This window comes from Leopardus geoffroyi, chromosome D4 (genome assembly GCF_018350155.1).
Source record: "Leopardus geoffroyi isolate Oge1 chromosome D4, O.geoffroyi_Oge1_pat1.0, whole genome shotgun sequence".
In the NCBI taxonomy this organism is placed as follows: domain Eukaryota; kingdom Metazoa; phylum Chordata; class Mammalia; order Carnivora; family Felidae; genus Leopardus; species Leopardus geoffroyi.
Genome location: NC_059342.1, coordinates 83,376,131 through 83,390,973, shown reverse-complemented (window position 1 = coordinate 83,390,973; position 14,843 = coordinate 83,376,131).

The following is a 14,843-nucleotide window of genomic DNA, read 5'->3' as shown; positions in this document are numbered from 1 at the left end:
CACCTCCTGAAGACACGTGCATGTTGCCATCTTGCTCCCACCTCCGTGAATCTGCCAAGAGAGCAGAAGGACTCTGGATTCTTACCGCTAACTTCCATCCCACTCACTGCGATCACTTTAGCTAAAGCGGCATCTTCCCTCCCTGACATCTGGCTGTAAAGACCCAGTGTGACATCAGATGTTCTCCTTCCAAGCCTCCCCTCTTGCTGCCCTGCCTCTCAGACCCACATCCAGCCTCATAGGCCCCAGAGTCTCTGCCAAGAATTGTCCGTGAGATTGGACACCTCTGAGTCCCTGGCTGTGCAAGGAGTGGCCCCTGGGACAGCCCAGAGGCCCCATCCTGGCACAGGGTCTGGGAGAGGCCTCTGAGGGCTCCCCCAAAGATGCTCTGCATCTTTCTGCTGCAGAGCAAGGATGTTGTTGATTTTAGCGCAAAGAACTCATTATTTCGTTTTCCAGCCCAGAAAGCCCCATGCATGGAGTTAATTCCCCATCCTGACTTAGGGCTAGTGCCAGCCAGAATCGAGAGTTTTACTAAATACCCACTGGGCACCACTGTTTCCATCACAGGGTTAATTGGTCCCCACGAGCCTCAGCCAAGGAAGGCTGCTTGGGCTGGGAGTCCAGAGACCCGGCTGTCGAATCTACATTTGCCAACGCCTGTCAGCTCTATCAGACAAGGCCCTTCCCCTCTCTCGGCCTCAGTTTTCCTATCTGCAAAATGAGCAGCTGAACCTGGACAATTCCCAGAGTCCCTTCCAGCCGGCTCAAACTTTCCATGACATTCTGTGATGCTGACATTTCTATAATAGCCAACCACATGGTCTAGGATGACGTTCTAAGTCATTCCGTGACATTACAGCCATCTACAGCCTTCTCGGATGACGTGGAAGGTTGGTCCTTGACATCTGATGACATTTACAACCATCTACAGCATTCTATGACATGTCTTGACATTTACAACAATCTGTGACATTTACAAGAATTCACGATATCCTGTGACATTGACATTCCAGAGCATTTTACGACATTCCTTGACATTCAACAGCACTCTATGGCATTCTAGCCGTGATATTCTGTGGCATTCTGTGACATTCTAAATTTATACCTCTCTTCCGAGGGGGCCCCTGGTGTAGCCAGAGAAGCCTCATGCCCCCTCAAGAGCCTCCCCTAAATCTCCTACCCAAGGTACACAATCCCTCTGTGGCCAGAGGTCATTGAACTTGGGCCTCTTGCGCCATCTGGCCACAATCCTGATGTGGGCTTTGGGGTTGGAGGGGACAATCTCTCCAGTCATCTCCTCAGGAGGCTTTGCTCCCAAAGAGATTCCCCCTTTCACCCCGCCACCAGAATGTTCCAAATAATGACTCCTTCCTTCAGGATAAGGGAGTCCCCTTGTCATAGCATTATACTTAAGCATACCAGATATTTGTAAAACTTTGACCTATGGGAATGGCAAGTTTATATAGTTCAACCTAATGCAACAGAAAGAATGTGGGTTCGGGAATCAGTCCTGGGACGAATACCAGTGCTACCATTGCTTATAGCTGTGAAACCCAGGCAACCTCACCAGGTCTCACTTTCCTTATCCATAAATACAAATAAGAACTTTTTATTTAAGGGATTGGTGTAGGGGTCGATGGAATAATGTAGGTATAGAGTAAGGCCAAAGATCCAGAACAGAATAAGAAGGCCTCAAAGAACATCTTCCTTCTCCTTTGTTCCCTTCCCCTGAAACAATAGGAAAACAATGCATGTGTGAGGTAGCACAAGTCAAAAAAGAAGACCTACGTTTTGATCTTGGTCCAGCTACGTCCCCACAGTGTACCCTTGAGACAATGATTCTGTTCTGTGGACCTCAGCTTTCCCATCTGTAAAATGGGATGGGAAACACATCAATTCGAAGACCTTCTGGCTCTGATGGCCTGGGCTTCTTTGGCTGGGGAAGCGAGGGTGATAGAACACGGAATCCTGAAGTCTGGTGGGGCAAGCACTGGGGAGCAAGGGGCCACCATAGTCTGTGAGGACAGGACACTGGCAAACGGGAGGAGGCAGACCTGAAGAAGCGCTTCCTTCTAACCACTGTGAGATGACAGGCTTGGTTGGAATGCTGCTCCTCCAGTGTTTTAGGAGAATGGCCCCAGTCTCCAGCTGAGGGGGTTGACAGGTACCCCACCTGGTGGGTGGTGCGGGTTCCAGCCTTGCAGGCCCTGAGTGGTGGGAAGGATTCGGGACCGGCGCTGAAACCTTAAGAGACTGCGCCCCCTGGTGGCCAGACTCTGTCACTGCAGCACAGGGCTCCAGGCCCAGGAGGCTGACTCACCCCCCTGACCACTGGCTTGGTCTTAGCAGGGCAAATTTCTTTTTGAGGGGACACTGGGATCGGGGCTTGGAAAGACGTGACTCAAGTGGGGGCAAGCCTATAGGGTGGAAGTCTGGTAAAGACCCTTAGTCTTTTCAACAAAGTTTAGTGAGCACCTACTGTGTGCCAAGCAGTGTATTGAGCTCTCCTGCCTAGTGTTGAACAAGACAAGGCCCTTGCTTTGCTTGGAGCTCACACAGTCCAGGGCTCCTGGACTGGCTGAGGACCTACTATGGACCCAGTTCTTATCTCTGGACTCTTCACAGTAATCCTGGGAGGTGAGAATTATCGTCCCCATTTTACAGGCAAGGAAACTGAGGCCTGAGGCCCACATAGCTGTAGGGGGCAGAGCTGGGATTCATTCTTAGGTGTAGACGATTCCAAAGCTTCCTGAGGTTTGTGTGGCAGGAAGAGCCCATCCCGGGCAAGCCTCTCATCCCAGGTAGCCTCCTTTGGGAAATGGGGTCTGTGAGGTGCCAGTGAGTTCAGCAAGGGAGGGAGTGTCCTGACGCTCACGCCCTGTGCCCAGTGGGACCTCCTTCCAGAGTGGGGGGTGCTCCAGGGAAGCAGGCGTCCAGGAGGCTGGGCGTTGTTCTCATTGTCTCGGCCTTCTCTTTGTCTGAGGAGCATCCGGGGCTCGCTCCTCCCCTGGCGGAGATGGGGGCCAGCTGCCTGAAGGGTCTGCTGCTGCTCATTAGAGCCCTCACAGATGCCTCTCTCACGGGACTCCCCACCCCAGGGTCTGAGGGAGAGTTTGACATGAAGCTAAAAATAGCTGCTGTTTTGTTCCTTTGTTGGGGGGGAGGGGCTGGCAGAGGGCTCCGGCTCCCCTTAATGACCTGCCCACAAAGAACAAAGCCTTTGCTCTGGATTTGCTCTGCTTCTGCAGTGCCCCCGCCTCCCCAGCTCCTGGAGATGGACGGCGAATGGTGGTCCGGCTGGCAGGGGCAGGGCCGGGGCCCAGGACGCTGAGTCAGACAACCTGGGCCCCAACAGCACACAATGTGCGGTGACACCTGTGGGCAGGGCTCTGTGGGGGGAGGGGTCCGCCCATGCCATGTGACATAGCGTGTGATGTCATATCCCCGGCACCACTGATAGAGTAAGGGACAACAGATCACTGTGTGAGGCTCGTTGTAGGACTCTGTGGGATTGTGTGCAACTGAGCTGGAGACACCGTGTGGCTGTGTGCTGGTGACACCATGAGTGAGTGATGGCTGTTCATAGTGAGCTTCACTATGTGCAGGTGACACTGCGTGTGACTATTGGTGACATTGGGAGGTGGGGCTAGCTGCGCAGGTGACATAGCAAGTGGCCCTGTGACTGTGCAGGTGACAGTGACTAATGAAAGGTCAGGAAGCCACAGCAGCCCCCATAGTCTGTCACAAGCTTGACCCAGCTTCTAACTCCCTGTCTCTCTGGGCAGCTCATGGGGCCTCCTTCTTAGGGTTTCTCTTGCCCATGGCTGCTGTTCTGTTCTGCTCACTTCCTGTTGCCTTGCTCCCCTGGCATCTCTCTGCATCTGTGCTTGACTGTTGGGGGTCCCACAGATGTGGCCATCCATCACTCACTGTTGGGAGAAAAGCTGGACCAGAAGTAAGTATACCACACTCCTGCCGAGGCTTGTCCAGGGAAAGGAGGCAGCAGTGGGACTTGGGGACGGGCCGGGAGGCTCTCAGCTTCACCTGTAATGTTTGGGTTACTTCCCAAGGGGAGAATACGTACATATATTACTGCATATAAAAAGAATTGAAGCAGATGTGACAAAAAAAAGTAATTTGTTGTTAATCTGGTTGGTGTGATTAAGAGTGATTATTACACTATTCTTTTGACCTCTCTGAATTTTTAATCTCTGAAAATAATTAAACAAAAGCAATACATGCATGTGATAGAGTTTATTATACATAAAAGTGAACATTGATGTCAGGCATTGTGCTGAGTGCTTTATGTGGATTATCTCACTGGATGTTTGCCACAATCCTAGAAAGGGGTATTACTAGCATCCTCTGTTTTATAGATGGGGAAACTGAGCTCTAAGGCCCTGTGGCAGGTCTGCTGGCTTTGACATCAACTTCCACACTGCATGGGAGCTCAGGAAAGCCCTGAGTTTCCCTTTGCTGGATAACGTGGCACAGGGGGGAATGAGACCTGTGTCCTACGTATTAGTTATCTATTCCATACAAAAATCGTCCCCAACTGCAATGGCTTAAAACAACAGTAATCATTTGATATCTCTCACAGTTTCTCTTAAGTCAGGAATCTGGGGGTGGACTGGGCTGGGCAGTCTTGCTTATTGATCTTGAGTTTTCAATAAGATGTTGAGGGGCTGCACTCATCTGAAGGTTGGACTGGGACTGGAGCGTCCACTTGCAAGTTGGTTGACTCACGTGTCTGACAAACTGGCAAGACTTATCAATCCCTCTCCATGTGGGCCTCTCCTCAAGGCATCTGGAACTTCCTCACAGCATGGGTACTGGGACCCAAGAGTGAACACCCCAAGAGAACCAGGCAGAAGCTATCTTGTCTTTTATGACTTGGTCTTGAAGTAACATAGCAGCACTTCCATGGTATTCTACTGGCTGCAAGGGAAGGACTGTCAAGGACTGTGCCGAGTTTGAAATTTTACCCTAATTGCATGCTAATAAGTTAGCCTGCCTCTGCTTCTTGGGTGCTGGCAGAGGACGTGAAACAGACCAGAAGTTTGGTACTCACAACAATAGCAGTAGTCAGGATTATAACAGAGGAACCCTGATTCCCACAGATCAGTATGAAGAGGGCTAGAAATCACCTGTACACACAGTGGGTTGTGTTACAGGAGCAAATCTGAGCTTAGGAGACCCAAATCTTCTATCACAGGCAGTAGCACACTTGCTCTTTGCCCCAGATGGGGGCACTATGTCTTCTAGGGGGTTTGCCACACAAACGTCCATAACAAGAGAGCCCAGAACAGAGGACAGTCAGTGCCTGGCTCACAAGTCATGCCAAATGTGAGAGCTCTTAGTCAACTGGGGCTGCTGTCACATAATACCACATTAGGGGGCTTAAACGGCAGAACTTGATTTCTCAGTTTCAGAGACTGGAAAGTCCAAGATCAAGGCACTGGTCAGTTTGGTTCCTGGTGAGAGTTCTCCCATTGGCTCACAGATGGCCACCTTCTCACTGTGTCCTCACATAGCAAAGAGACAGAGAGATCTCTTACGAGGCCATCAGTCTAAGGGATTAGGGCTAAATTAACTCCCAAAAGCCCTATTTCCAAATATAGTCACATTGGGGGTTGGGACTCTTACATAAAAATTTTGGAGGCACACAATTCAGTCCATATCTAGCTCCAGGTGAATTGTCTCCCAACAGGCACTGCCCAGGAAGGTGAAACGTCATCTTGGAGGCTGGCTATCACAGCTCAAGTTCTGTAGCAGCATCCTTAGGTAATCTCCTCATGGTGCAACAAGTGGGGAATGGAGGCCATAGCCTCTTTGTTGTTAGTGATAACATCCTTTGACTAACACCCTTAACTAACTGACTGATAACCCTCCTCCAAGCCCAGGTCCCAAAAGGTAGGAACTAGGGCCCTCATCTCTCACTGTGTCTCTGCCTTCTCTGCCTTTCTTTCTCTCCCACTTTTATCTCTGGGGCAGGCTTTCCTCAATGTCACATCCCTCCTCCTGGCTCTATCCATATGGTTATATATGTAATTGATAAATAAGACCAACAAGAAGTTGACTATTGTGTGGCCACAAAATCTTATTTTTGAATGTCCAAAGCTGAAATTTGTCTTTCTCTTATTTCTTCTGGAACATTCCTAATTCCCCCAAGGCAGATGGATGTTCCCTAATGAACCATTGCCAAGATCAGAAAATTTTTAAAAAGTACATTGATCATTTTTAAAACCATTAAGTCAGTTTGCACACAGAATGGTTCAGAAACACAAGTGGGATTATCTAATACATACCGTTTAAAAATGTACTTTTTACATTAGAAAGCATATTATAGATTCTATGTTAGTAATACAGATCGTTTTTTAATTTATTTTTAATTTATTTTTTACATTTTTAAAGTTTATTTATTTATTTATTTAGAGAGAGCATGAGGGAGAGCAGGGGAGGGGCAGAGAGAGAAGGAGAGAGAGGACGCATCCCAAACAGGCTCCATGCACAGCTCCATGCAGGACTCGGTCCCACGAACTGTGAGATCATGACCTGAGCCAAAACCAAGAGTCAGATGCTCAACTGAGCCACCCAGCTTCCCCAGATCTACATTTTTTAAAAAAACAGTGCTCTCCTGTTCCAGAGTATAGATACACCACAGTTTATTCAACCATAATTCTTCTGAAGGACATTTAAGTTGTTTCTAAATATTTCTGTATTACTGCAATGCTGTAGGGAATAACCTTACAAATATATCTTTGTCTGCATGTGCTAGTAGTTTTGTAGGATGGATTTTTACAAGTGGAATTGCTGGGATTTAGAATATACATATTTTATATTTTGATAGACATTTGAGTGTGCTCATTTCCCCACACCCACTCCATCACTGAATATCATCAAGCTTCTTAGTTTAGTAAATCTGTTGGGCAAAAAGTGGTTTCCTCACACATTTTAGTTTTAATTGCCGTTAGTGAGCTTAAGCTTTCTTCATCATTTACTGGCCATTTGTGATATTTCTTTCTGAAATACTTGACCATGTATCTAGCCCATTGTACTATTGGATTGCTGCTATTTTCTTATTTGTTTACAGCAACTCTTTATATGTTGCAGATATTACTCTTTGTCCATAATATAAATTTTAGAGGCTTATTTCCAGTCAATTTGTTTATCCTTTAAATTTCCTTGATTCCTTTCACTGCACAAAAAAATATTTTTATAGAGTTGGATCTCTTTATCATTTGCTTTATAACTTCTGGGCTTCCTGTTTTTCTTCCACAAGCCCTTTATGAAATAAAGGCATTAACCCTGTCAGTAAGGCTGGATCTTGCTCTCTGAACATTGTCTGATGCTGCCATTTGAGGTCCTGAGACCGCAGCCAAAAGAGGTTACCTCCCCCTAGCCTGGCACTAAAAAGGGGGGCATCCCAGAGGATGATGATGGAGGCAGTGAGGGCCCCCCAGTGGTGTTTGTTGAACAAAACAAGCTGAACTCCCAGGAGCAGGTCTCTCTGGAAGGGCCAAGCTTTTTAAGAGGCCCCAGGGGGAGTCTGGGAGGGGCAACTCTGGATCCTCACTGCCTGGGAGGCTGTAGGAGGAGACTGCACCTGACACTATCAAGCTTCCTCCCTGTTGTGCCTCTGCCAGCACACACTCATAGCCACTCACAATCGGTGTCACCCAAGAACAGTGAACACAGCTGAAATACACACCCAGGGAGGGACAGCAGAAATTCAATAAAAAATGCACACGTGTGTGTGTACGCTCATGGACATACATGTTATGTGGCCCTATTGATACAAGGTAACACGTGCACATATAAGCATGCTCACATATACAAAGCACATGTACATGTGTGCACAAATATATAGAAACGTGTACACAGGTCCTTCCACGTACAGCTCTACTAAAAGATGCAGTATGTATCCAATGTATGCATATCCAAATGTATGCATCTGCTGTCTCAGAAATCCAGCAAGAAATAGTTGGAACACTCAAATAAGGTGAACAGAATTTAATAAAGGGGCCATTCACAAAGGTGAGGGTAGGGTAAAGGGAAACTGGAAGCAATAGTGATACACCTGGGCGCTGGCAATGGCAAGGAGCCAGATTGCCAAGCCTAAGCCTGGAGGGTCAGGGGAAGGAGCCATGTGGGAGTCGGGGAGAGCTGTCGCTTTGCAGTGGACTGCCCAATAGAAATTGTGGTAGTCAGACCATCAGATCACAGCCACTACTGAGCCACAGCCTGATGGGGAAGGAGCCAACCTGTCCAGCCCTCTGCCCTGCAATCTGTTGGCCAGGTTTCCCATTGACCAAACCCAACTAGAAGCCAGACGAGTGTCTGATTGATGTGTTCCCAGGATCGGGGTCTTGGGGTGCATGACACAGGGTGGAGAGCAAGTCTGAGGGGGACAGAGTATGTCTAACATCTGTGCATGTGTGGTGATGCCCACACTCAGGACACTAGGGTACACACACACACACACACACACACACACAGAAAGATACACAATGCACACATGTTCACACGTGTACGTCTGCCTGCATGCAGTTTAGAGCTCTGTGTACGCAAGCTCAAACAGGCACAGACCCACACTGGCCTGTAAGGAAGGCTGAAAGCAACACTCTGGGCCTGGCCTAGGCCAGAGGCAAACCCTTCCCCCTTTGCCTCCCCCCCCCCCCCCCCCCCCCCCCCCCCCCCTTCCCTACCCCTCCCTCCAAGCCCAGAGCCAGCTCTTTGCTGAGCTCTTTGTTACTCTTGGCAAAGACCGAATCCCAGCGGGACAATGGGCCAGCCAGGCCTGCACAAATCACCAGCTCTTTGGGGGCCTTTCAAGGCCTGGCCTGCCTGAGTGACAGCTGAATCAGGTCCAGAAAGGGCAGGGGGGAGGCACTCCTGGAGGCAGGCCCTATGGCCACAGAGCTTGGTGGTGTCCAGGCTCCTGCCTGACTCCACCCCCAACAAGCTCCTCCCAGCCCACCATTGACTCCCGTACAGGGGCATCTGGCCTAAGTCAGGGAAATTGGAGCCCCTCACTCCTCTCAAAGCCTTACTCCCCACTCACATCTGGCCCACCCCCAAATCCTATCCATTTTACCTTCTGAGCCCCACCAATGCCACCCCCAGTCCGAGTCCTGGTTTCCTCATCTCTGGCCTGGATGCCGGCCCAGGAGCTCCCTGCCTCCAGGGAGCTGCTACTCTTCAGCCAGAGGAACTTTTTTGAAATGTAAATCAAATCGTTTTCCTCTCCTGCTTAAGATCCTTCAATGACTCCCATTTGTCCCTCCAGATGAAGTGCCATCTCAGCCTCCTCGTACACTGTCTGGTCCCTGACCCCATCCCAGCCTCTTGGCTCACTAGCTGCCCCCCTCCCTCACCCTAGGCTCCCAGTTCTCCCCAGGCCTTTGCACATGTTGTTCTCTCTGCCAAAAAGCCTTTACCCCAAGTACTTCCTACTGACTCCTCCCAGAGGAAAGCTCCTCGAACTAACTGTGGGATGGGATCAAGTTGAGGTTTTTCCCTTTCAGCCCATCATGAAGAAGTGCTGTTGTAAAACACAATAAAATTAGGGGGGGGGGGGAATTGGAAAACAAAGTAAGGAAAAACCACCTTGGAGAATAACGGGTTCTTGTAAAGTTAAATATTCACTTACCATGTGACTCATCAATCCCCACTCCTAGGCACATACCTAAGAGAAATGAAAACATATGCCCACACAAATCCGGTACAAGAACACGTACAGTGGTTTTATCACGATCACGCCCAACTGGAAACAACTGAAATGCCCCTCACTGGTGACTGGATAAATAAACTGTGATACATCTATACATTGGACTACCACTCGGTAACAAATGGAAAGAACTACTGATTCTCACAACATAGATGAATTTCAGATACGTTACGTGAAATGAAAGAAGGTTGCATTCTGCATGAGCTGGTCTATATGACATTCTGGAAGAAACAAACTATAAACACAGAAAACAGGTAACTGGTTGCAAGAGCTGGGTTATTGCAGGGGGGCGGGGGTGAGCACTGATGACAAAGGAGCATGAAGGAACTTTTGGGGATGAAGGAAATGTTCCGTATCTTGATTGCGGTGGAAGTAACACAACTATACATATTTGCCAAAACTCACAGAACTATACGGTCGAAAGGGTGAATTTCACTGTGTGTACATTAGCTCCAATAGATCCAACTCTTAAAAAAATGCAAACTCCAACTGCATTTTTCTTACTGTGCTAAAATTGGCACAATGTAAAATTTACCATTTTAACCCTTTTGGAGTGTAAAATTGAGTAGCATTAAGTTGATTCATAATGTACAGTCATGTTGTACAACCATCACCACCTTGCATCTCCAGAACGTTTTTCATCTTGCAAAACTGAATCTTTGTACCCATGAATTACAACTCCCGTCTCCCTCTCCCTCAGTCCTTGGCAGCCATCATGGTGCTTCTGTGTCTACACTTGATCTTAGCCAAAAGGCCGAGAAGCGATGGTGCTTCTGTGTCTATGAATTTGACTATTCTAGGTGCCTCACATAAGTGGAATCACACAGTATTTGTCTCTTGTGACTGGCTTATTTCACTCAGCACAATGTCCTCAAGGTTCATCCATGTTGTAGCAGATGACAGAATTTCTTTCCTTTTTAAGGTTGAATAATATTTCATTGTTATACCACGTTTTGTCCATTCATCCGTCGATGGACGTTTGGGTTGGCTCCACCTTTTGGCTGTTGTGAATAATTCCATTATGAACATTGGTGTGCAAATGCAAGACCTATTTTTATTTTATTTTATTTTATTCTATTCTATTTTATTTTATTTCATTTATTATTTTTGAGAGAGAGAGAGAGAGACAGACAGAACATGAGCAGGGGAGGGGCAGAGAGAGAGGGAGACACAGAATCTGAAGCAGGCTCCAGACTCCAAGCTCCAAGCTGTCAGCACAGAGCCCGATGCAGGGCTCGAACCCATGAACCACGAGATCATGACCTGAGCCGAAGTTAGACGCTTACCGACAGAGCCACCCAGGTGCCCCTCAAGACCTATTTTGAAAAACTATTAGACTTAACACACAGAAAACTATTTTGTCCATTTGCTAAGCACTTACTCTCAATTTTATTATCCATCTCCCTAGTCTGCCTTTTCGGTAGCAAAGTTGGCCCGTTCCCTGGGCTGGCTGGATCCTACCCTTCCTGAGCCCCCGGTTATCTCCCACAACTCCCTGGCTATGTCACACCCACTGGAGTGTCCTGTTTGGGATGCAGGGCTCCCTGAGGTAGCACTAGGCTTGAGTCTTTCCTAATTGCAGCCCCTAACTATCCCCTAACTGGGGTTGGGGGAAGGCCCAGGCAAGGGACTCAGTGCAATCCTGTCTGGGGGCTATTGGGGGAGCAGTGGTTTGAACCCACATCTGTCTGGCTCCAGGTTTGTATTCTTTGCTGTAAGATACACACAGTAACAATAGCCCTGAGTTAGAGACAGAACTCAAGGCCTGCCTCTCTCTAGCTGTCATGCTCAGGATTTTTATGGCTTGCAGAGACTTCTACTCGTTTCCAAGTTCAAGGTGGGGTCACTGGTCAAGAAGTACTAGTTGTTGTCTGCCTTGTGTTGGTGTTACCTGAAACTGGGTTCTCTTGGTGGGTGTTGAGCCAAAAGACACAACCAAGCCAAGGAATAGGAAAAGGAAAGGTTTCACTTACAACAAGTGAAAAAGAATACTGCGGATATTTGCCAAAGCCGTGTCTCCTGGAACAGAAAATTCAGCATGGAATTGGAGCAAAAGTCATCTTAAGGTGACCGAGTCCAGGTCAATTCTCTGGCTTTAGTAGGTCAGGTATCTGAGTGCTCAAAGGGGTTTAGATCCTGCAGAGATAGGTCAAGAATGTGCCTCAGGTCAATCTTTACTTTTGAATCAGCCTTGGGAGTTTTACCACTGACTTATTGTTCCTGATGTGATTGAGCTATCTCCCGGCCTGATAGTGGCTGTTTGTTCTTACATTCTTTTGTTCCCTTAAAAGCATTATCCACTGAGGTCTATTCTTCTGCAATTTCAACATATTCCAGGAAGTTCTCCAAGAAAGGCGCTTTGGGCAAGTAGTGCTGGTCGGGCATATCACAGATGGGCAGGAGCCTGAAATGACTTTTCTTGTGTCTTGTTTTTTTTTTTTTTTTCAGGGGACCACAAACTCTTTCTGCTTACACTGGCTCCTGGGCTGTGGGCTGGGATGTACTACTAATATGCGTGGGCACACGCGTGTACCACAAATATGTTACCTAGGTCTGGGGGTTCAAAACATGTGTGTCTGAGTTTCAGATGACTCAATTTTTGATTCTTTTTGAAAGAACAGTCATCTCTTTTCAAAGTCCTAGGGTCAGGGAAGGAGCTTTTAAGGGGTGATAGGAGCATAAATCTCTTTTCTAGTGGTTTCCTTGGCACTTGAGCTCTCAGAGGATCATAGGAAGTTTTTTTTTAAGCTGCAATATACATACAGCATCATGCTGACATACATGCTTACACATAAACATACAATACTATGTGTTTAACCACAGACTGGACCCTAAACACCTGCTTAGATGGATACATAAATCCAAAGACAACCATATACCCATAAATACACATAAAACAAATAATTGCCAGTATTCATTAACTGTTTCCTACGATCCAGGTATGGTGCTAAGTATTTTACATGCACTGCTTTACTAATCCCTTTGCAAAAATCAACCAATATGGGCATTCTAATTTTCACCCCTGTTTTACAGATGAGGAAAATAAAGCTCAGAAAAATCACTTCACTTCCCAAGGTCACGGAGCTAGGAAGTGGCTGAGCTGAGATTTGAACGTCCGTGGGCGAAAGTCTGAAACCAGAGTGCATAATCATTAGACAATTTGTGAACACAACTGCATACATCACATACTTGTGAATTCACACATAGATCACATGTACTGACACATTGATTCACACCTATAGGCATACACACGCACATGGACCCCCACATATGGCATACTTGTGCACAGAGACACATATGCACACAGACATACAGTCAGATACCAGCAGACTCATAGCCACACATTTAAATGTAGACCACATGCATTCATACACACTGAGCTTATGGACATGAGTCCATACGGAGCTGAATCTAAGACTTAGATCTAGGTTCTGGCATAGACTTCCTGCCCCTTGTTGCCTGCCCTGCTCCCTCCTGGCAGGTAAGTGCTTGCAGGGTTGGGCAGGGCTGCATTGAGCCCTGCCAGCTGGTGGCTCAGATCCTCTAGGGACAGGCTCCTGCCTCCTGTTCCCATCCATCAGGTAAGCAGAACCACCCTTGGGGCCAGCATCACAAAGCGCCACACCTGGCCCCCACCCAGGAGAGTCTGAACTCAAGAAAACTTCCAGGTGGCTGCCACAGTGGCTCTCCCCAGACTCAGCCCACAGCTCCTGCTGCTTTGCAGCACCTTCTGCAGTCGCAGGTGTGGATTATGGAGGCAATGACCTCCTACCTCTTGTGTCTCACCTTCCATTCATCCCCCCAAGAACCCCCCCACACACCCTGGTGCACGTGGGGCCCCAGGGAACACAGAGCAGCAATACCTAGCCAGACTGGAAGTCAAGGAAAGCTTCCTGAAGAAAGAGGCATCTAAGCTGAATTCTTAACCTGAAGGTAGAATGGGAATGAGTGCGTGAGTCAGAGCAGAGGAAAACTTTAGGCAGAGGGCAGCATGTGCAAAGTCCCAGAAGTGAGAGAAAATAACACCTTCGGGGACTTGCAATTGATTCATCATGACTGACGGGAATGAAGAGGATTCCAGAATGATCAAAAGCTTTGCTTTGTGTGCGGGGAGGCTGGGCCTTCCCTGGGGGACAGAGGTGAGCTCAGAACTACAAAGGCCTTGGGCAACTGCCAGAGCGGCCACTAATTCAGGCCTCCATGAATGCTCTCGGACCCAGAGCACTGGCTCACTGTCCTAGGGCCACCTGGCAGCCCAGGACTTGCTCAGATGACTCAATGGTCACGTCTCACCTTCATGAGCCAAGCTAGTGACACTTCTGGGTGGGTATTAGTAGTCTCATGTTACAAGTGAGGGAATTGAGCCTTGAAGAGGTGAATTTGTAAAGCAAGAGCATGATCTGTCCAGAGCTAGCCATGAGGAGAAAGATCCCTCTGGGTGTGGTTGGGAAAGCAGCCTAGGAAGCCTGTGCTGTTATCTGGGTGGGGGTGAGGGGAGTGACAGGAGAGAATTAGTGGGGCTGAGGGGCCTAGAGAAAGGGGCCTCAGAGACCAGAGACCGAAGCTGGACTTCCTGGGTGGGAGTGGGTCTCCCATCCTTGGTGTGACCTAAAAGGCACTCCTTTGCTTTGCTTCATGCCATACCCAGCTTCAACCCCCTCCCTGAGAGTCCAGAGACTACCCACCCCCATGTCCATGTTGACAGTCTTAAATAAAACTTTCTAAGAATCCTAGAAAATTCCATTAATTTGTATGGTTCCCAAGTAATTTCCCTGTGAGTTGGGTTTATGACTGTAACTGTGGTGACTACACTCCTAATGAGACAGACGCTGCAGTCCCCTCTGCCCAGCCTCCAGCTCAGGCCTTCTCCTGAGCCAGGCCCTTGGCCTATAGAGAGTCAATGACCCTTGGCCATGAGAGGAAGGACTAGGAGGTACAAAAACCAGAGTTTTCATCCTGGTTCTGCCCCAGAACCAGCTTTGTGACCTCGGACAAGTCCCTTCCCTCCTCTGTGCCTTAGTTTCATCACCTGGAAGAAAGGGGATGATTATAACTATCTCAAGGTAATTCATTACAAAACTGTAGTGAGGATTTAATTAGAAAATGTATG